A 21,816-nucleotide genomic window follows, 5' to 3' on the forward strand; every position below is an offset into this window, starting at 1 on the left:
AGGATGAAGCTGCCATGATGCAATTAGCTCTTATAAGAAGAGGAAGACACACCAGAGTTTTCCCTCTCCACCATGTGAAGAGACAGCAAGAACGTGGCCCTCTACAAGCCAAAAAAGGAGGACTCACCAGAACTAGATTTGCCTTGATCTTGGACTTCCCAGACTCTAGAACTGTGTGAAACGTCTGTTGTTTAAGCCACTCAGTCTATAATATTTTGTTATAGCAGCCTAGGCATACTGATACAGATGGGTAAACAGGGAGATAATGATTGATAGATGATAGATAAATAGAAAGATAAATAGATAGATAGATATACATACATACATTCATACTCACTTCAATGACAGATGGAGATACTGCACATATACGTATGCTTAATGAACTCCTTAGAAAGCTTTCACTTGGCAATTCAACTGGGAGATCCCCTTTTTAAAGGGAGCATAAAAGTGCTTACTTTTATGAAGTACACACATGGAAAATATAACTCAGCCTAAAAATGCACAGCACTGAGCCTAGTGCAACATTTATGAGATTAGACATGTAAAAACAAAGAACACCATCACAGAGAGGCTTCAAGACCCCTCCAGGCACCCAGGCGCCTGATTCATTTACTCTGAGTTGTTTGTTATGGTTCCAGAGGATCAAAACTCCTGCTCCCGAACCCTTTTTGTTTGTTTTTTTAGATTCCATACATGCGTGTTAGCATACAGTATTTGTTTCTCTCTTTCTGACTTACTTCACTCTGTATGACAGACTCTAGGTCCATCCACCTCACTACAAATAACTCAATTTCATTTCTTTTTAAGGTTCAGTAATATTCCATTGTATATATGTGCCACATCTTCTTTATCCATTCATCTGTCCATGGACACTTCCATGGACAGTTGTCCATGGAAGCAACTGTCCATAGGTTGCTTCCATGTCCTGGCTATCATAAATAGAGCTGCAATGAACATATTGGTACATGACTCTTTTTGAATTATGGTTTTCTCAGGGTATATGCTCAGTAGTGGGATTGCTGGGGCAGGACAGGAATAAAGATGCAGATGTAGAGAATGGACTTGAGGACACGGGGAGGGGGAAGGGAAAGCTGGGACAAAGTGAGAGAGTGGCATGGACATATATATGCTACCAAATGTAAAAGAGATAGCTAGTGGGAAGCAGCCGCATAGCACAGGGAGATCAGCTCAGGGCTTTCTGACCACCTAGAGGGGTGGGATAGGAAGGGTGGGAAGGAGACGCAAGAGGGAGGGGATATGGGGATATATGTATATGTATAGCTGATTCACTTTGTTATAAAGCAGAAACTAACACACCATTGTAAAGCAACTATACTCCAATAAAGATGTTAAAACAAAAAACAAAAAACTCCTGCTACCTGGCTTCAGAGAATCTCCTGCCCTTGTAGTCAGAAATGCCTCCCAGAAGCAGGGTTGACATCCAGGTTACTTCTAATAGTTCCACACCTTCCATCTGTGGTGCCTGGCAATATAACCAGGGACAATTTTTAATTTTAAAAATTCATACTTCTTGACTTTTTATTTTTTAAAAAATGGACTTCAAAGCTGAAAAGAATGATCCTGATAAGGCAAGCATTTAACAAATGTATGAGAGATTTAAAGATAATTTTGAATTTCATGTTTTGATGCATTTACACAGTTGAAGCTATTTCTAAATAAATAAAAGTATTTTTTAATGAAAATAATACATGAACATGATAGCAACTCAAATGATACTGAAATTCAACCCATCTAACCCCAGTTCCCCTCTCCAGAGACAGGTTTTTGCTACTTCAATGTCACCCCCATAATTCTAAACATTATGTTTATCCTGCTATATCCATTTTAGATCAATTTTAACACCCTAACATGAAGGAGGAAGAGAAACTCCTACCCCCACTACTACTCATCACTCTTCTTTTCTAATACATCATATTCATGTCATTACTCATACTGCTTCTCTTTTGTAACTTCATGTAGTTTTCCTAGCTTTACTGATGGGAGAAGTGGTAGCATAGTAGCTAAAAGCACTGGATCTGGACATGGACCACCTACCTGGCTTGGAAGCTTTCTTCCTCAGTTAATTAGCTCTGCAATCCTGAGTAATTTATATAACCTTCCTGGGCCTCTGTTTCCTCACCTGTAAACCGAGGAAATGGATGATACCCATTGCACGGAGTTTCTCATGACAATGCAAATAATAATAAGGCATTTGCAGCCTTTAGTATCCAACACGCAGAAGCTCTCCAGAAATATTAGCTCTAGTATATAGCTATACTATCAACTTTCTTATGGTATCAACTTTCCCCCTAATCTCATCATTTTCTTTCTGCATGAGACTATTTGTGCACCCACAGCTCTCTGTCTTTCCTCTCCCCTGTACAACTCACCTTCTGTCAATACCATGTTTGTTTCATTTGTCTGTGCTGATCACATTTACATTTTCTTACGCAATCACAGCAAAGGGTCCTGTGTTTTATCTACAGGTTGACAACAAGAGTTGAAAACCAAGAAGTTATATTAACTACTTAAGTTTTGCTCAGTCCTGGGGACAAGAGAATGGTAGGACTGTATTTTCTTCTCTCTAGGTATGGCGCCCCTACTTCTGTCATTATCAATTATTTAAACTCATGCTATATTTTAGTTTGCTTTTTACTTCAACTATTATCTTCTCACAAGATTTCATTACTTCTCCTAAAATTTCACCCACCTTCTTCTTTTTTTCTCCCTGCACTATTTGCCCATAATAAATTAATTTTTAAATTTTCAAATTCAATATTGTTTCCTTGGCTGGGTCCCATCCTTTGCCAGAACGCTTGTCCCTCCCTTACTCAGTTTGGAAGCTGTAAGACCAAAGTAAGGATAAGATCTTAAAAGAAAGGGGACCAACTTGCTTTTAGGCTAGGCCAGAAATAATGACTAATTACTAATTATGGAAAATGCATAATTCTGGCCCTATCATCCTAATTTCCTTGCTTTGTGGGAGAGCTAACCATCTGGATTTCAACGAGGTTATTATGAGGCAGGTAGTCCTTATTCCATACTGAGCCAAATACTGCTCTAGGCCATCAGTGAGATCTCACCAAGGGGGTCTCATGTATCTTGTAAGATTAAAAATTTTGTAAGGCACTTCAGGCTAAAACTCTGATTAGTAATAAGCAGGGTATTTTCCCTGAATATGTCTCTCAAGAATTAGAAGGTGGCTTGGGGAAGATTTGAGAATTTCAGACTCACGGATGCATGTCTTTCTTGTCCTAAATATTTTCCTTTTAGAGATCTAGAAACAGCCCTTGACTGTTATGAGACTGCCCAGGCCCTCCCTGACCCAGTCACTGCTGTGAACCCAGGTTGATGTGATGTAGTGAGGCTGCCTAACCAGCAGTTCATACTTTACCTGAGACAGACCTGGGCATGGTCCTTTCAGCAGTCCCAGGACAGGAACTTTCTCTAATTATTGAGAGACACATGCAGGGAAAATACCCTGCTTATTACTAACCAGAGTTTTAGCATGAAGTAGCCATACAAAATTTTTAATCTTACAAGATACATGAGGCCCTTGGTGAGATCTCACTGATGGCCTAAACCAGTATTTGGCTCAATATGGAATAAGGACTACCTGCCTCAGAATTACCTGGAGTACTGGCTGAAATCCAGATGGTTTTCAGATGCCCCTCCCAGGTAAGAAAACCGAGGCTTGGAGAATCCCACAGGTGCTAAGTGGTAGAGCCATAATACGTATCTCCTGGATTTGTCCAATGCTGAGGAACTGGGAGAGACAGAAAAACCGAACCAAACAAAACCACTCTTGAAAAGTTGTCTCTCTGAGGTAAATAGTACTTTTGTCTTGAATTCACACCAAGTTGGAGATCAGAGACTTTCTTAGAAGTAGGTTTTCACAAGACGGAGGACAAATGAAAGTTTATGTCTAAAGATATGAGGATTCGTTGGGGTTGGGGGGACATTGAGATAAAGGGTTCAAAACACGAGCACCATCAATTTCTAGTTTGCTACAGGACTCGCCCAGGCTGTTGTACAGATGCTTGGAAACGCTGACTGTGGTGAAATATCTAAGCTAGCCACGTGGACAATCGCTCAAAACTACTTTTCTGTTTCCCCTGAAACACGATTTTATTGATTACACCAAATAAATATCTCAAAGTTATGACAGAAAGTTGAGTAAGTTATATGCTTGGAATTGCATTTATTATTAACAAGCACAGCTGTAGTGCTTAGACTATAACAAGTACTATTCTAAGTGCTTTGCAAATATTAACTCACTTAATCTTCATAATGGCAACCCTATAGGTAGGGAATATTCATAATATTCACTTTTTTGGAGGAAACTGAGGCCCAGAGAGGTTGAATAGCTTTTATAATGTCACACAGTAAGTAGGTGGCAAAAACCTAGGATTGAAACCAGACCATCTAGACTTTCATCACTTTGCTGCGTCACCTTATTTTAAGTTGTGTTTAGGGAAGGGACTAAATTGACAAGACTCTGAACTAAAAGGAGAAGGGAGAAATGAGAAAATGAATCATCCTAGAAACTAGAGAGGATTTAGGCTCAGAAATTTCTAGTGATGTGACCCGGAAGAACAAGAACTTGGTTGGTATATTAATGTGGGGTAGTATCTGAATCCATTGAGAAATGGTTTTGTTTTCTTTAAAATTTAGAAAGGCCACTTGGATGAAGATTAATGAAAAAAAAAACGTAGAAAGGAAAAGAAGAAGGTGCCTTAAGTGAGACATAACTGCTTCCCTCTAAGTACTAGGGGTGGGGTCCTGTGGGAAAGGATGGAGCTCTCTCTAAAGGTTTGTCACCAGGATGAACAAGGAGAAACATGGCAACCATTGTACTGGTTTTGATGATCCCTCAAAACCACGGCTTCAGTTTCCAAGAACTACCTAAGATAGCATACCTACCGTGTGTCAGACATGCCACCAAGTGTGTTTCCAGTCACACATTTTAATTGGAGAAATAGTTCCTATGAGGTACGCATTAGTTCCCTATGGCTGCTGTAACAAATTACTACAAATAAGCTTGCGTAAAACAAAACACACTTATTTTCTTATGGTTCTGGAAGACAGAGGTCCAAAACCAGTTTCCTTAGGCTGAAACCAGGAGTTGACAAGGCCGTCCATCCTCCTTCCAGAGGCTCTAAGGGAGAATCTGTTTCCTTGCCAGCATTCCTTGACTTCTGGCCACATCAATCCAACCCCCACTTCATCATCACATTCTCTTTGGAGTAAAAACTCCCTCTGCCTCTCTCTTACGAGAACACCAGTGGTTACATCTGGGTCCATCCAGGTAGTCCAGAAGAATCTCCCCATCCCAAGACCCTTACTTTCATCCCATTGGCAAAATCCCTTCTGCCACTTACGGTGACATTCACAGGTTCTGGGGATTAGAATGTGGACATTTGGGGGCAATGGTATTATTCAGTCTACTACAAAGTAGATACTATTATCTTTCTCAGATGCAGGAAATGAAGTTTAGGGAAGTAATCTGTCTCGGGTCTACAACTTCCAGCGTAGAGATTTAAATTCTACCAGTGAGACTTTAGGACACACTCTAAACAACTTTCATCTGTGTCCTTAACTACTGCATAATCCTTGGTTAAGAGTCACACTTAGGTATCAAGACCCAATTGAATAAAACACTATGTACTGTCTCATCTTTCACTTTATTTGCCTGGTGCATTTGTGACTCTCCTGCCCAGAGCAGAACAGTTCAGAAAATTGTTATGTAGGTTTACTAAGAGAAAGCATTTACTGTTTGATGTGCACGGAGTAATGGAAGCTTTTTTAAAATAGAATATGCCACCAAGTAGTGTCATCACCATTTTAAGTATTTAAACAACCAGACAGCAAGAACAAAAAGCTACAGACGCAAAGGTGTCAGGGACATGTCTAAAGGCAACCTGCCAGAAAAGGGCTGGTGCCAGATGCCAGATACCCAGGCCTGAATTCATCCTATCCAGTCCTGATTATGCACCTGTTGAGAGGGCTTGTGGCTCATCACCCAACACATGAGTCTTTATATCCCAGCTTCAAGATGGAAATTAGCCCAGGGATCACAGATATTGTACTAATCACTAATTCATAATCTGCTATCCCCATCCTTTGTGGGACAGAACTGGGCATGTCTAAAATCCTTTTCTGCTTGAGAAAGAGCAGAGCAGCCTTTGCTCCTCTGGCTGTGACCTACAACTGTGCTTTGCAAAGGTGATTTGGCAAGTGCAGCTGCAAACCCAAATCCAATATCACACATCTATGGAAAATTCCAGTCAAGTTTTAGACCCAGTCACAGTGCATTTTTCTGAGGATCAGTAATGATTTGCTGAAAATCACTAATGCTCTCCGTATGCTGGCTGATAAGGGCATGATCTATGCGCTTACTATACTCCCTTTGTCAGCTCCACTGTGACACAGTTGCCTGTGGGATTCCTTAGGAATATTGGAGGTATTTAGGCACAATTTCAGGAGCTGCTCTTGCCTGTATCCTCTCATTTCTTAATCAACATTTCCCAGTTGAGACTATAAATAATTCAACTTGGGTGGGTTATCAGAGGCATTCTTCCCTACTCTACTCCATTTGAATCTCTGTGCTCTTTAAGTTTCACACACGTGGCATCACGTATTTCCTATCACCGCTATTTTCAACAGTCAGGGCTACAAAGGTAATTGGCACGTTCATTAGCCTTTCCACTTCTTCCCCCCTTGATTGTTTAAGAGTGATTTGTTAAAGACTGTGCATTTCCATGTTTTGCAAAGCTCAGTGCTACAGAGACAATATTGGATTTCTGCCCTGGAGAAACAGACATTCTGTTCATTGTTCTCCTCCTCTTATAGAACAGAAAAGAGATTCATCTATCATATAGTTACTCAAGGTTTCTCTACTTGCATTGCCAAGGATCTGGATAAGACTGGTAATACTCCACATTTTCTGTTGGAAGGTACTATGCATTCCATAAAATTAAATCCACACCATATGAGAACTTTAGTCTAACTTCTCCTCTATTGATTCATGAAGTTTGGCTCACTGAGATTTCCCCTCCTCATACTATTGTGAAGAAAAGGAATTGTTGGCCAAATCCATGGTCAAATATTTATATTATGTTTCCCAGTTTGTCAGTTATCTTTATGTTTGGGTTGCCTTTTGCCGTGCAGAATTCTTTAATTTTTATGAAGTCAAATCAACTCGCCTTTACTTTATGATATCTGTTTCATGTTCTGCTTAGGGACAGACTTTCTCATAACAAGAATTTGATTTCTCATCCTATCTTACATCTCATCCTATTTGTTTCTTGCAATGGAATATTACCAAATGTATGCAGCACATACAGTCCTCGCTCTGAACAGTTTGCCCATGCATGAATTTCAGTTACCATGATTTAGTTAAATAATCCCAGGACCCCAACAAAACCATCAAATTTCAGTTACTGCCATATTAACTGTGAGGAAGGGCATAAAGTACAAACTTCACAGCTAGTTCTTAACTCCACAAATCACCTGGGATATAACAGATGTGTATCATGATCAATGAACAATCAGGTCCCTTCTTTCAAACTCTGTAGGTGCTTGGCCACTGAGCATGTTATTCAGTTCTCATACAGACAGCAGGATACATGTACTGCTTCAAATAGAACCATTTATTCTTCAAGTATTTTGGAATTTTCCAGCTTTGTTTTTGTTATTGATTTCCAGTTTGACCTCACTGCAGTCTGTGAACAGACTTTATATGATTTCTGATGTTTCAAATTTATTAGAGTGTGTTTTACGGCCGAGAATGTGGTCTGTCTTCGTGTATACTTCATGTGAGCTTGAGACAATGTGTATTCTGCTGTTGTTGGATGAAGTAGTCTGTAGATGTTTATTATATCCATTTGGTCGATGGTGTTGTTGAATTCAGCTTTGTCTGTACTGATTTTCTGCCTGATAGATCTGTCCATTTATGATAGAGGGGTATAAAAATCTCTAACTATGATAGTGGATTTATCTCTTTCTCCTTGCGGTTCTATTCACCGTTGTGTCACGAATTTTGATGCTTCGGTGCCAGGCACATAAACATGAAGAACTCTTATGTCTTCTTGGAGAATTGACCCCTTTATCACTATGGAATGATAATGCCCTCTTTGTGCCTGATAATCTCCTTTGCTCTTAACTCTGCTTTGTCTGAAATTGATACAGCTTCTCAAACTTTCTTTTAATTAGTGTTAGCATGATGCAGCTCTCCCCAACCCTTTACTTTTAAGCTATATGTTCCTTCATATTTAAAGTAGATTTCTTATATTTGGATGTTGTTTATCAATGCTCTGTGACAATCTCTGTCTTTTAATTGGTGTATTTACACCATTGGTATTTAAAATGATTCTTGATATCATTGACTTAATATCTATCATATTTGTTACTCTTTCATATTTATTGCCATTGTTCTTTGTTCCTTTTTTACATTCCACTCTTTTTCTGCCATTTCTGGTTTTAATCAAGCATTTTATATGACTCACTTTTCTCTTCCTTGAAAATCCAGACACAATGTACTGGTGAAATTCACTGCAGTACACTGTCCTTTATTGATGTGCTGTTATAGAAGCATTGCACAGTCTTATGATTAGGTCTCCATCTTGTAATGAGCATGTGCTCCTTAGCTGTGAATGTCACAAGTGCCTCTCAGTATTTTCGCTCACCTTAGGTGAAACACAAAGGCTGGCAGGGGTCAGGGTAGGATATTTCCCTTCCCCCAGGTCAGTTAGCCTCTGACAAATCCCCATAGGTTAGGCCTCTGGTAAAACAGTTTCTCCTGAGGGCAGGCCTTATGAAGCATAGCAGAATGCTCTGGTGTATTTCAAAATTGCTCCTTTCACCCTCCCCCTGCCAGGAATTCCAAGGGGATTTTCCTTTCACCTTCACCTGGTGGTCACAACCTGGTAGAGCTCAAGAGACAAAACTCACAAAAGGATGGGGGCTTCCCTGGAGTTTTTACCTCACAGACTTTTCCATACAAGCCTCCAGCAATCTGTCAAATACAGTTCAGGTTTTCCTACCTCACTATTGCTTTCCACAGAGATTTCTGATCTTGCATTTCTGTTCCGGTAAGCTGTTATTCTCTGTATCTGCTATTTGCCTCTCCAATTTGGGGCACGGTGATTTTTCCTGTGACCTCACTTCTCTAATGAATCTAAGAAGAATTTTTGATTTTTCAGTGTGTTCAGATATTTACCTGTTAGGACAGAGTGGCAACTTCCAAGCTCCTTCCATGCTGGACTCAAAACTAGAAGTCTCATAAGTGTTTTTTTTTTTTTTTTTACTTTTTTTTTTTTTTGCGGTACGCGGGCCTCTCACTGCTGTGGCCTCTCCCATTGCGGAGCCCAGGCTCCGGACGTGCAGGCTCAGCGGCCATGGCTCATGGGCCCAGCCGCTCCGCTGCATGTGGGATCTCTCCAGACCGGGGCACGAACCCATCGGCAGGCGGACTCTCAACCACTGCACCACCAGGGAATCCCTCCACCCTTTTTTTGATGTTGATCGAAAATTTAGCAACACTTCTTTGCACTGTATTCAAATCCCAAAATATAAGCAAGCCTGCATGTATACAGTCTCACTGAAATGTCATAATTTTAAACTATGTATGACCATGAACAATGACCTTTCCAAATACTCCATGGTCCCTCTTTCTTCCTAGGTGTTCAGAGTTTTTCATTCCTACAACATCTTTTACACATGGTCAATTTGTGTCATAAGTTCTTCCTCCCTCCCACTTCTGAGTATATATCCAAAGGAAACATCATCATTATTTGAAGAGATATCTGTACTCCCATGTTCACTGTAGCATTATTCACAAGAGCCAAGGTATGGAAACAACCTAAGTGTCCATAGTAGATTAATGGATAAAGGAAATATGGTATATATATACAATGGAATATTATTCAACCTGAAAAAAGAAGAAAATCCTATCATTTAAGTCAACATGGATAAAACTGGAGGACACTATGATAACTGAAATAAGACAAAGACAAACAGTGCATGATGTCACTTATATGTGGAGTCTAAAAAAATAACTAAATAAATCAACTCTTCCTTCCCTGGACATTTTCCTCAGCAGAATCTAGCAGCCTCTACTATGAGTCTCATATTTTTTTTATTGTTTGTACCATATCACAACCTCAGGGAACCTATGTATTTATGGATGTATATCTTGATTATAGTGCACAATTGTTCGTTTTCTTCATAATTCATTCCTTCCACTTCTGGCATCAGAACTTCATTTTTCCTTTGGAGAAGTCCTTGTGATTCAGGTAGGCTGTGTGTCTGCTCCCTAGGCTGTGTGACTTGGGCCTGGCTAGACACAGTGCTTTACATATACTCCATATGTTTTATGTATTTGTCTCTGTTTTCCATCCTTTTCCCTCAAAATTTCAGTGTAGTTATTTTTTAATTGACATTTGTAATACTTTCTTTTGTTTGACTAAGGTACTCTTAAACTGATCTTCTGAGTGCTTAATTTCAGCATTTTTAATTCTAGAGTTTTCCTTTGGTTGCATTTCACAGATAATTTTTGCTTAAATTGTATAGGTTGTCCTTTTTTAATACATTAATCATAATTTTAAATACTTTCATTGATATAATTTACTTTCCATATTATTTATAGTGTACAATTTAATGTGTTACGCATCTACCCCCACAATCAGTTGTAAAACTTTCATCCACCCCCTAAAGTAAAATAATCTATTATAAGTCACTCACTCCCCCACTTCTCCAAACCCTAGGCAGCCACTAATATACTTTGTCTCTACAGATTTGCCTAGTCTGGACATTGCATACAAATGGAATCCTACAATTACTTAGCATGTTTTCAAGGTTCATCCATGTTGTAGCATGTATCAGTATTTGATTTGTTTTTATGGCTGAATAATATTCTGTGGTGTGGATATTACTGTGTTTCATTGATCATTCACAGTAAATGGCCATTTGGGGTATTTCCACTTTGGGGCTCTTATGAATAATGCTGCTGTGGTTGGATTTATGTGCAAGTTTTGTATGCAGGTCTAGATTTGTTTTTTAGATTAACAGACTATCTTGGAGCTGTTTCTGGTTTACAGAAAAATTAAGCAGAAAGGACATAGTTCTCATACTTCCTTACCTCTCAACCCAGTTTCTCTTATTATTAACATCTTACATTAGCGTAATACATTTGTTATAGTTAATGAACCAATATTGATACATTATTACTAACTAATGTCCATGCTTTACTTGAGACTTCACTGATTTATGTGCAAGTTTTGTATGCAGGTCTAGATTTGTTTTTTAAATTAACAGACTATCTTGGAGCTGTTTCTGGTTTACAGAAAAATTAAGCAGAAAGGACATAGTTCTCATACTTCCTTACCTCTCAACCCAGTTTCTCTTATTATTAACATCTTACATTAGCGTAATACATTTGTTATAGTTAATGAACCAATATTGATACATTATTACTAACTAATGTCCATGCTTTACTTGAGACTTCACTCTTTGTTTTGTACATTATATGATTTTTGACAAATGTGCAATAACCTGTATCCACCATTACAGAACCATACACAGGAGTTTCTCTGCCATTAAAATTCCGAGCTTCACCCATCCTTTCCTCCCTCCCCACAACCTCTGGCAACCACTGATCTTTTGACTGTCTCCACACTTTTGCCTTTTCCTAAATTTCATATAGCTGCAATCATATAATATGCATGTAGCCTTTGCAGATTGGCTTTTTTTCACTTAGCAATATGCATTTAAGCTTCTTCCATGTCTTTTCATGGCTTCATAGCCTTTTCTTTTTATTGCTGAATGCTATTCCTTTGTACGGATATACCATAGTTTGTTTATCCAATCACCTATTGAAAAACATCTTGGTTGATTTCAGGTTTTGGCAATTATGAAAGAAACTGGTATAAACATCCATGTGCAGGTTTTTATGTGGACATAACTTTTCAGTTCCTATGGGTAAATACGAAAGAGCATGATTACTAGATCACTGTATGGTAAAAGTACGTTTATTTTGTAAGAAACTGCCAAGTATCCCGCTAGCCACAAAAGAGAACTCCAATTGCTCTGCATCATCACCAACTTCGGTATTTCAGTTTTGGGATTTTAGCCATTTGAACAGGTGTGTAGTTGTATCTCATTATTGTTCTAATTTAAAATTCACTGATGACATGGAATGTGTAGCATCTTTTCATACACTTATTTGCCATGTGTATATTTTCTTTGTTTAATCATAGTAGTTTTGTTGTTTTTTTTTTAACCAAGGCCTGCTAACTCTTGTCCTCCTGTGTCTATTCATATTGTCTTTTTTCTTTCTTTCTTCCTTTTTTTTTTTTTTTTTAGCTTTTGATCATGTAGTCTTTTTCCTGGTATGTCCAATTATTTTTTATATTAAAATTGGGCTTAACTTATTTTAGGAAACTATAAAGATACCTCCACATTCTGGATATTGTTATCGTTCTCTTAAAAAGATTTACTTTTGCCCATGGCAGACAGTTACTATAGGGACTGGTAACCTTAGTCCATTCTCAGTTTGAGCTCATTCAAAGCCGTTTTTCAGTCTGTGTGAAGGTTGCTCTATTTCTGTCTTGTCCTTCCTCTACGGGTGTTGCCCTTTGGGATTACCATGTGAACGTTTGGATTCTCCCTATTCCCAACTACCCTTGTATTTGTTAGGCTTTAAATGTAATGGTTCCCCCAGCCCTGTGAGACTAAAGATACACTTAGCTTGTCATTCCATTAGTTGTTGCCTTTAGCTTGCGCTCTTGCCATTTGGCTTCTGTGGTTAGAGTCTTTTGAACTCCTTGGCTTTTCAGCTCCTAGGCTGTAAGATTTGAATCAGCAAATGCCCCAAGGAGAAAGGCTGCACCAAATGTCAAGCTTGCCTCTGTGTTTCCCTTCTCTCCAGAACTTGGCCCACATGTCTCGGTGTCTCTCTAACATTCAGATGCCAGCAAACAGATGTTTTATTACTTTACCCAGGTTTTCTAAAATTTCTTTAGACTTCACCTGATCTTATGTTATTATTGAACTATCATCTCAATTACCCCTAGGAAGAAAATTTACAATTTTATGTTTTATTATTTTATTTTCTATATTACCTCAGTTTCTGTAGAGACCTTTTACCTGATTCTTCAGTCTAGTTCCTGTGTTACCAGTAAGATGGAGATAAGGTGGAAGCTAAGAATACTGGGGGGAAATCACTGATGAATGACAGGTCTCATTTTTTTTTTTTTTCTCTCCTTATTTACTCTGGCAGCCTACATCTGCCTTTCTTCATTTGACCCAGTTGCCCAAACAGGAAACCGACTCTGGCAAAGACCTGACTTTACTCTCATAAATGTCTGCATGTTAGGATTAGCTAGATGACGAACACCATGCCAAAGTTCTTTGTGTGAGACTTTTGCAGACTTCTGTTAGCCCTTTAGTTTGCCTCTTGCCAACACTGCTTAGATTGTTGAGGTTTTCTAAGTTTCTGTAGGTCAAACCTCTCTACCTGCATACCAGATGAGCCCTTCTCTGTCCTGAGCTCACTTGTGGGAGGCTAGCCCTCGGTTTTTCTTTTTTCCCATCCAATCATAATTGTTCATGAATTCCAAAAGCCCTCAAAGTACCTGTCGTCCCTTTCTCTCTTCTCTTTTTTATCAACACTGTTAAATATTAACCATATATTTGTATACCTCTTTCTTACTTACAATGGAATATTGGAAGGCTCGACCATTAAGTGTGAGCCCCACCAAACTAGGACTCATACAACACTCTCCTCCAGGCCAAAACTTTTGATATCCACTGGGTTTTTTTTTATAATATCTTATATGTATCTAAATTTGTAATGATTTAGTTAATTCCTGAGTTATGTGACAATAAGAAATCAGTCAAATTAGCAATACAGAAGTGCAGCTTAGACCCAGGGACCAGAACCAAGGACCACAAAAACCTGTTAACCAATAGGTTTCACTTGTACTTTATGTTTAACAACTGCTGAGGGTGAATGGGAAGTGAGGGAAAAAGAGTTTAACTTCATATCACAGAAACTGGCACTAAAAAGGAGAGGAAAATGACCCAGTTCCTGGTTCAAGTCACTATAATCTGCTTCAATAAATAATAACAGCACATAAGAAAAACAAACACTATATGATAGGAACAATGGATAATTAATTACAGATCAGGGAGGACAGATTACACTTGTTATGGGATTTCATTAAAGAAGGATTCAAAAAAGTACTGGCTTCTTCTGAGAAGACTTCTTAGAACAGGTAGCATTTAAACTGAGTCTTGAACAAGTATATAGAGGGTAGGGAACAGGCACAGTGTCAGGAATGGCACAAAGGGCTTATGGAATAGGGAACAAAACTGGCTGAACACAGGAGTGTTACGTGTTGGGGAATATGGGGGGAAGGCTGACTGAGGTTGGTTAAATGAAACATAATTAGATGGAAGAGAAAGTAGGTGGAAGGACACATGGATGACTGTAGAAAGCCCCTGAAGATGGAGGTCAGCATAATAATATTAAAAACTCAGTGGTACTTTGACACTCTATGAATGTCTAGGTTTAAAAAATCAGGAAAACACAATAAAAGAATAAACTGCTGATATAATGATATGTAACCAGAGGCCAGATACCAAAGAATACACACTGTGTGTTTCCATGTATGTCATATATGGTGATAGAGGTCATCTTAGGTGTTGCCCTGGGGGAGTATGGAACAGAAAGAAGTAACAGAGAACCTTGTAGGGTGTTAGAAATATTTTATAATATCTTGATCTGGTGTTGGATACATGGGTGCATAGAAATGTAAAAATTCGGTTATTAGCAATGCAGTTAACCTACTAGAGTATTTTTTATTGTATGCGTACATTAAAAAAAACTCTAGTAGGTTCAGTAGGCTGTCAGTTGTATGAAGTAAATTTTGGTCAAGGAACAGCCAAGGTAGTAATGTAGTAATAAGTTATAAATGTGCTCAATGTGCTCTAGAATGTCACAACTGGAATATAAGAAATATGTGTAAGAAAAAAGACAAATATTCAATACTGATGGTTGGATGAGCTGAATAAATTAGATCCCTCTACTTTCAATTTAAGAACTTGGCCAGTGTTTGGATACCTTTGAACAAAGAAAACAAGGAAATACAATTTTTATTACGCATATGCTACGTATCAACCCCTGACTTATATTTTGACACATATAAACATGGGAAATATTGCACCTTGTAACTGAGACAATGAAGATGAGTGAGGTAGCTGGTTTTGACACTAGAGGCTGAGAAAACAATCAGCTAATAATCGTAAGAAGTCTGAAGTCGGAGGAAAAGAATCAAGAGGAAATAGTGGTAAGTGCCAGGAGCTTCTGGAAACTACTTAAGAGATGAAGACCCCAGAACTGTTGAGCTTTCTAAGCGTCCCAATGACTCAGGTAAAAACAGAAGGCTTAAAACTGAATCCTGGGGATATATGTATACATATAGCTGATTCACTTTGTTATACAGCAGAAACTAACACAACACTGTAAAGCAATTATACTCCAATAAAGATGTAAAAAAAAACAATCCTGCAAAGTAACAACTGTTAGGACAAACAGTAAAGAATTATAGGAAAAATAATCACATGCCTGTCCCAACAGAGAAATATCCTAAGCCCCATCTCACCATTTCTCCGATTGGCCTTTCACAAAATACAGTCTCATCAGCTGAATATAGGTTTCTCAAGTAACTGTAAGACTGAATTAAACAAAAATAAATCAATTCCTTCCTCCAAAACTTTTCAGAGTATGTAATGTAACAAAGTGAAACTTGAATTTCATGTCAGTATGTAGAGTACGGCTCTTCCAAAATGCTTCTGTCTTGTAACTACATTAACATCATCTAAAACCAGTGTTCTGCAGGACAGAGATGGTGAAACGCTGCTCTCATCATGTAAGATATCCAAGTCCTTCTGAAAATCCATTCTTACTTCTGCCCTTTCTCACGTTGTCCCTGCCACCTGGAATGTCTGTCCTAAGTTCCACCTGCCAAAACCCTACGCATTTTTAGGATCCAAGAGATAATAAAAGGCTTACATTACTGAAAGGCAGAGAAAGAAATCCCTTCCTAGGGATCTACATTTCCTTCCTAGGGAAAAGAAAATTTGTAAAGTATACCACAGTGACCTTAAGTCTATGAATGTAACTATGCTGTGTTACTTTGAGTTCTGTAAAAGTCAATGTGCTACAATATATATGGATACGAATGTTTGATCTCTTACAAGTAGAACTTGCAGATAACTTTCATCATGAGCGAGGTTAATGATTAAGGGAGCCATTGTATTTGGCTAAATTACTAATTTACTAAATTCCCTAGTTATTTTCCTTATAAGTAGGGAATATTAAAATTGGAACGGTCCCTAGATATTAGCAAATCTATCCACCTCATATTCTAAGTAAGGAAACTGAGACCTTCATAGATTGGATATTTATGTTAAAAAAGGTAAAGGATATAAGATATTGGCAGATCTACCTTTTAGATTAAGAATTTTGAGATTTTTATAGAATACTAGGACATTATGTCCACTGATGTTGAGACAATGTGTTTCTTCGTCATCATTTTCTATTGCAGTGACCAAGCGAGGTGGCAGTCACTAGTTGTACAAAGGGAAAAAGAAAACTTTAGAAACTCCCAATTTATATACACAGGGAAATTCATCATTCATGTTATTTAAGCTAACTGGATGCAGTTTACCAGCTACATTGAGGAATGGTGAAGTGAAGTGTCTATACAATTAACATGTTAGTTTGTGTCATGAGCTCCCTGTTGTTCAAGTGAGTTAATGGTTAGCACTCAACTAGGCACCTAAGAGACCATTATAAATCTGGACTAAACGTTTATTTGTGGCATCTTTATTCTTCTTTGGTGCCCTCAGGCAGAATTAGCTGTCTTATGTTTTGAGAAATTCAAGTATTAAACAGGGCTAAGGTTTCACAAGTTCTTTGGCCTAAACATGGGGGTAAGGGAGACCAATGAGCTGGAGTACTTCTAGATTTAAGAATGGTCAGATTGAGGAAGAAGAGTCTTATGCCAGAGGTGAAAGAAGACTGATTATAATCACCTATTTTTAAAAATTCCAACCCTTTTCAATGTTCTAAAGTGATCATGAAGTACATGGGTATGCTAGGAAGTAAGGGAGTCAACCAAGAATATTCTGTAAGAGTTTGTGGATGGCAATGAAGAGGAAAGGAAGATAGAGACAATCCTAGAAAAGGTTTTGGTTGTCCATAATAATGAAGTCAGAAGGAGAAAAAGAAGAATGACACATGCAATGGGAAAGAGAAAGCAAGAATAGAGAAGCAAAAGGGAAAGTAGAAAAATGAGACAAATTTGGAGAAGGAAATGAGGAATAAAACTGGGTGAAAGAGGGAAGCACTGATGGTAGACCAGATGACACTCAAAAATTAACACGATGCACATTTAAGGTGTGCCATCAATGGCCATGGTCATTACCCTCAAATAGTTTACAGTATGTGTTTCAAAGACATTTATAAATTGAAAATGCCATTAAAATAAGTGCCAGGGTATAAGTATTTATGGAATTGTATGGGAGAATAAAAAGTTCCCCGTCAAAGAGCATTCTGAGACATAGGAAAAAAAGGAAAAACCTAAAAAGCATAAGACTCTTCCTATTTTCATTTCCAATGATACATACCAATCTTGATGATCAATCAGCGATGTAAATGTCAACTATAAATCCAGTATTTTATTAGCTGCTATGCAGTATACTAGAGCAACAGAACAGAGAGGACCTCAAACCCTCTGTTCCCTCAAATTGAAAGGCAGGCTTCCTGACCCCTCCAGACCACTACTGGACACAGGGAACACACACTAATGTTTCAGGACCCCAACCAACAGTCACCTGCTTTGTGATTACTTCCATGACACACCCCCACTAATACCACTGAATTTGCTGCTCCTACGGGACATGACATATATTTCCTATTTTAACACATACCACAGTGCATTATGATTGCAGATAGATGTTCTAACAACTTAAAGAGAATGATGACTTTTTTGCTCTTTACATCTTGTTATTTCCCTTCTCATAATATTTTTGAAGAGAAACCATAAAAATATAAACAAACACAAAAAACAGAAAATATATAAAATGTGTGCTTTGCACCTTAACACAAACTTAAGTAGAATTAGTTCTGACAGTATCCAGCATGACAAAATTCCATGGTACAAATGAGAATGGACCAAGGTTTGAGCAGGTACAAGAGACAATCCAGGCATGAACAACACCAAGAAAAGGCAGACAGGAAAATGTAGACAGACATGGTGTGTAGGAAATCACGAGACCAGTCTGAGGGGAAGAGACTTAAACAAGACTGAAACTCACTTTCTAAACCTCCATCTCCAATTGGACAATTTGCAAGACACAGGTGCCCCAAAGTGGCCGATTTATTCAATCCCTTTAATGGGGAGGAACAGTTTAAAATTTTACCCGTTTAGTTTGCCCAAAAGCAGCTATCAAATGTTGGCAGGACACAATGAAGGCTTACCTTTGTTAACGTAGTTAAGTCTCTCTCACAACTAGCCCATTTAGCTCCAGGTTCCGTAGGCACCCGATGCACTTACACAGCATTTAAGAGCTTTACACAACTGGAAGGTCACATCTTTATTTCTTATTGCAGGAACACAACTTCTGGAAACTTTATTTCTATCAGAACCTAAAGCAAAATTATTGTAAAATGAGTCATTTAAACCATACATTTTATCACCGTAAAAAGCATCTAAAAAGAAAAAAAAAGCATCTATTCTGTGCTGATTAGAAATGACTCCTGCCCTTAAAGCCTCATTAAGGAGGAAGATATATAAATTCAAAATTTCAATCACATGAGATAAAGAACCATAACCTTTATGCACAGAGTTTCCTATGGAGGCCAAAACTTATATCTAAGTGAGGGCTTCATGATAACCCTGAAGTAAAATCAAGAAAAATGAGGCTATGCAGAGTTGGAGTAGGAGGTGCATTAACTGCACGGGGAGCACCTGTGCAAAGACACTCAAGCCTGACACCTGCTGGGCACTGTAAATACTGCAGGTGGGGATAACTAAACGCCAGGGGTCCAAGTGTGAGAAGGGAGAGAAAATAGAGATGTTGGTCGAATCAAGCCTGGGAGAGAGCAAGGCTTGTATCCCACAGGTGATGAGGCCTGGGACTACCACTGGCTGAGTAACGGTGCCTCCGCTGACTAGAAAAAGGTGCCTCGAGGCTGAAGGACCGATTAGGTAAAGGGAGTGACCCCAAAAAGCTCCCCTTCCTCAGGGCCAAAGAGCCCCAGGAGGCTTGGCAAAGCACAGTTCAGACTACACGCCTCTGTGCAGAGCACACGCTGGGCGGCTAGTATGCACTAACTCTGTGTGGGCAAGCCATTAGCAGCATTATTTTACCCATAGCTTTTCATATTAGAAGATCACTCAACCCGAGTAGGCAGATGACCTTAGAGGAACTGAGTCCAGAGGCTGCGAAACCACCCAGGAGCTTCTGCCATAGTCCGGGCAAAATGTAATATGGATGAAGAAGCAAATTTAGGAGGAGGCCAAAATCTACAAGCTAGACCCACTGGATGCAAGACATAAAGAAAGTTCAGTGAAGGAACTCTGAAGAGAATGGGCTCTACAATAAATTTTTCTTACAATCAATGTAAAATATTAGGCAAAATTAAGTACTGTGGCCTTTAAGGTCCCCTTTTGATTTCTAACTTATTACACTGGTTAAATAAAGTCCATTCAGAGGTACAGAAGAGTTCCTACACCTGAATGGGATGCAAAGAATAATCTGACTTCTCTTCACCAGGGGATGAGTTGAACTGTCCTTGCAGGAGAGGTAACACATGGTGAGAACCACAGACGCTAGAAAACGGCCAGGCACACGATAAGTATTCAGCTTTTTGAAAACAAATGAACAATCATTTCCTCTCCTAGATCTTCACACCCTTCCTCTGCTAGCTACTTTCTTTCAGCTTATAAACATCCTCAATATACCCACTTAAAAAACCCTCAGACCTATGATTCTTTGGATATTCTTGTGGATAACCTAAGTCTCTACCATGCCTTCAAACACCTGTCCTCCCAAAGAGCACAGATCTGAACCTTGGGCCCAGACCTGTCTACCAGGCCCCTCTAAAGCACTGAAGATAAAGTAAGATCCTCTCGCCACCCCAAATCCCTTTCTACTGTGCTCTGTATCTCACAAAAAGATGCAGCTGTAAACTGTCACCCACGCTTGCTGCCCTGCCTTTTCTAACTGGTCACCAGGCCCCACCCATTCTCAGATCTGCAAAACCCGGTCCCACCTTTTATAACTTAAGGGGGACCCTTAGATTCCAATTCACCCTGCACCCAATCAACTGCCTTCCACATGGAGGTCCAAGTGAGCCTCTAAACCAGAATTCCATTTCACTGTTCTTTGGTGTTTCCCGCAGCCTTCAGGATAAACATCCAAACTTCTGACAGGACAAACAAGGCGCCTTTCTGTTGGGCCCCACTAAGTTTTCAGTATCAACTCTCATTTCTTTCCCAAATCCTGAGTTCCAGTCCTGTACATTAGTTTTGCCATATTTTCTTACATTTCTCAAACTTCAACACACACTGCTTTCTCCTGCCACCCCAGGAGATTCTACATATCCTTAGAAAGGATGGCACTTCCCCTAGAATCCTACCCTGAACTTTCCCTTCCAAGTTTCTGTGCTCTGCAAAGGGGAAAGATGGCGGGGAGGGATACATTACGAGTTTGGCATTAACATATACACACGACTATATATAAAATAGGTAATCAATCAACAAGGACCTACTGCATAGCACAGGGAACTCTACTCCATATCCTATAACAACCTGTATGGGAAAAGAATCTGAAAAAGAATGGATATATGTAAAACTGAATCACTTTGCTGTACACCTGAAACTAACACAATATTGTAAATCAACTATCCTCCAATATAAAATAATAATTAAATTAAAAAAAAAGATTCTGTGCTCTGTAGCACCAGAACTCACTTCTTCTAGAGCACTGACTACTGTGCTTGTGTTTACCTGTCGCCCAGTAGAAGGGGAGCTTACCTAGGGCAGAAGCATCGTCTCCAGGAGCCCTTCGTTCTGACAACTCATTCAAGTGCCAGGATACTTTACACACATAACCTGCTTAATTAATTCTAAGAACCCACAGAAAGAGTGGTTTTTAAAGTCATTTTACAAGTGTGGGGATTGCAGTTCAAAAGTAACCTGCCCAGGCCACAGAGAGCATAAGCCCTGGAATTCAAACCCTAAGCTGCCTTCACACCGGTGCTCTTTTTGCTATATGATACGACTATTGAAAAAAAGATTTTTTTTTGCTGAGCCCTGTTTTAATGGAAAGGAAATGAAGCTGGGATACACCAGTTTCCTAATCGCTTTGGCGTGTATCAGGCAAAGTCGTTCAACAGACCATGTAACATCTGTGCAACAATTAACGATGCTCCAAACTGTGCTAAGTGTTCTACATTGTAGAGTCTACAAGCATTAACACGGTGCAACCCTGTAACGGCCACAGAGAGTGAGTCCTGTTCAGCCCATTCTACAGATGAAAACACTGAGACCTAGAACATGCCCGTCTAGCACACGCACACCCGGGCACTGGGCACCAGTTCTAGTGCCCACCCTCCACCTTGCACCATCTAAAACCCTGATTCACAGCGCCGACACGAGGGCCTCTGGAAGCGGGAAGTACAAACCCATCTTGCCAAGCCATGGCTGGAAGAAGCTCCAGATACAGATCGGGGACAGAGGGTGC

The sequence above is a fragment of the Pseudorca crassidens genome, chromosome 2 (assembly GCF_039906515.1).
Source record: "Pseudorca crassidens isolate mPseCra1 chromosome 2, mPseCra1.hap1, whole genome shotgun sequence".
Taxonomy (NCBI): Eukaryota; Metazoa; Chordata; class Mammalia; order Artiodactyla; family Delphinidae; genus Pseudorca; species Pseudorca crassidens.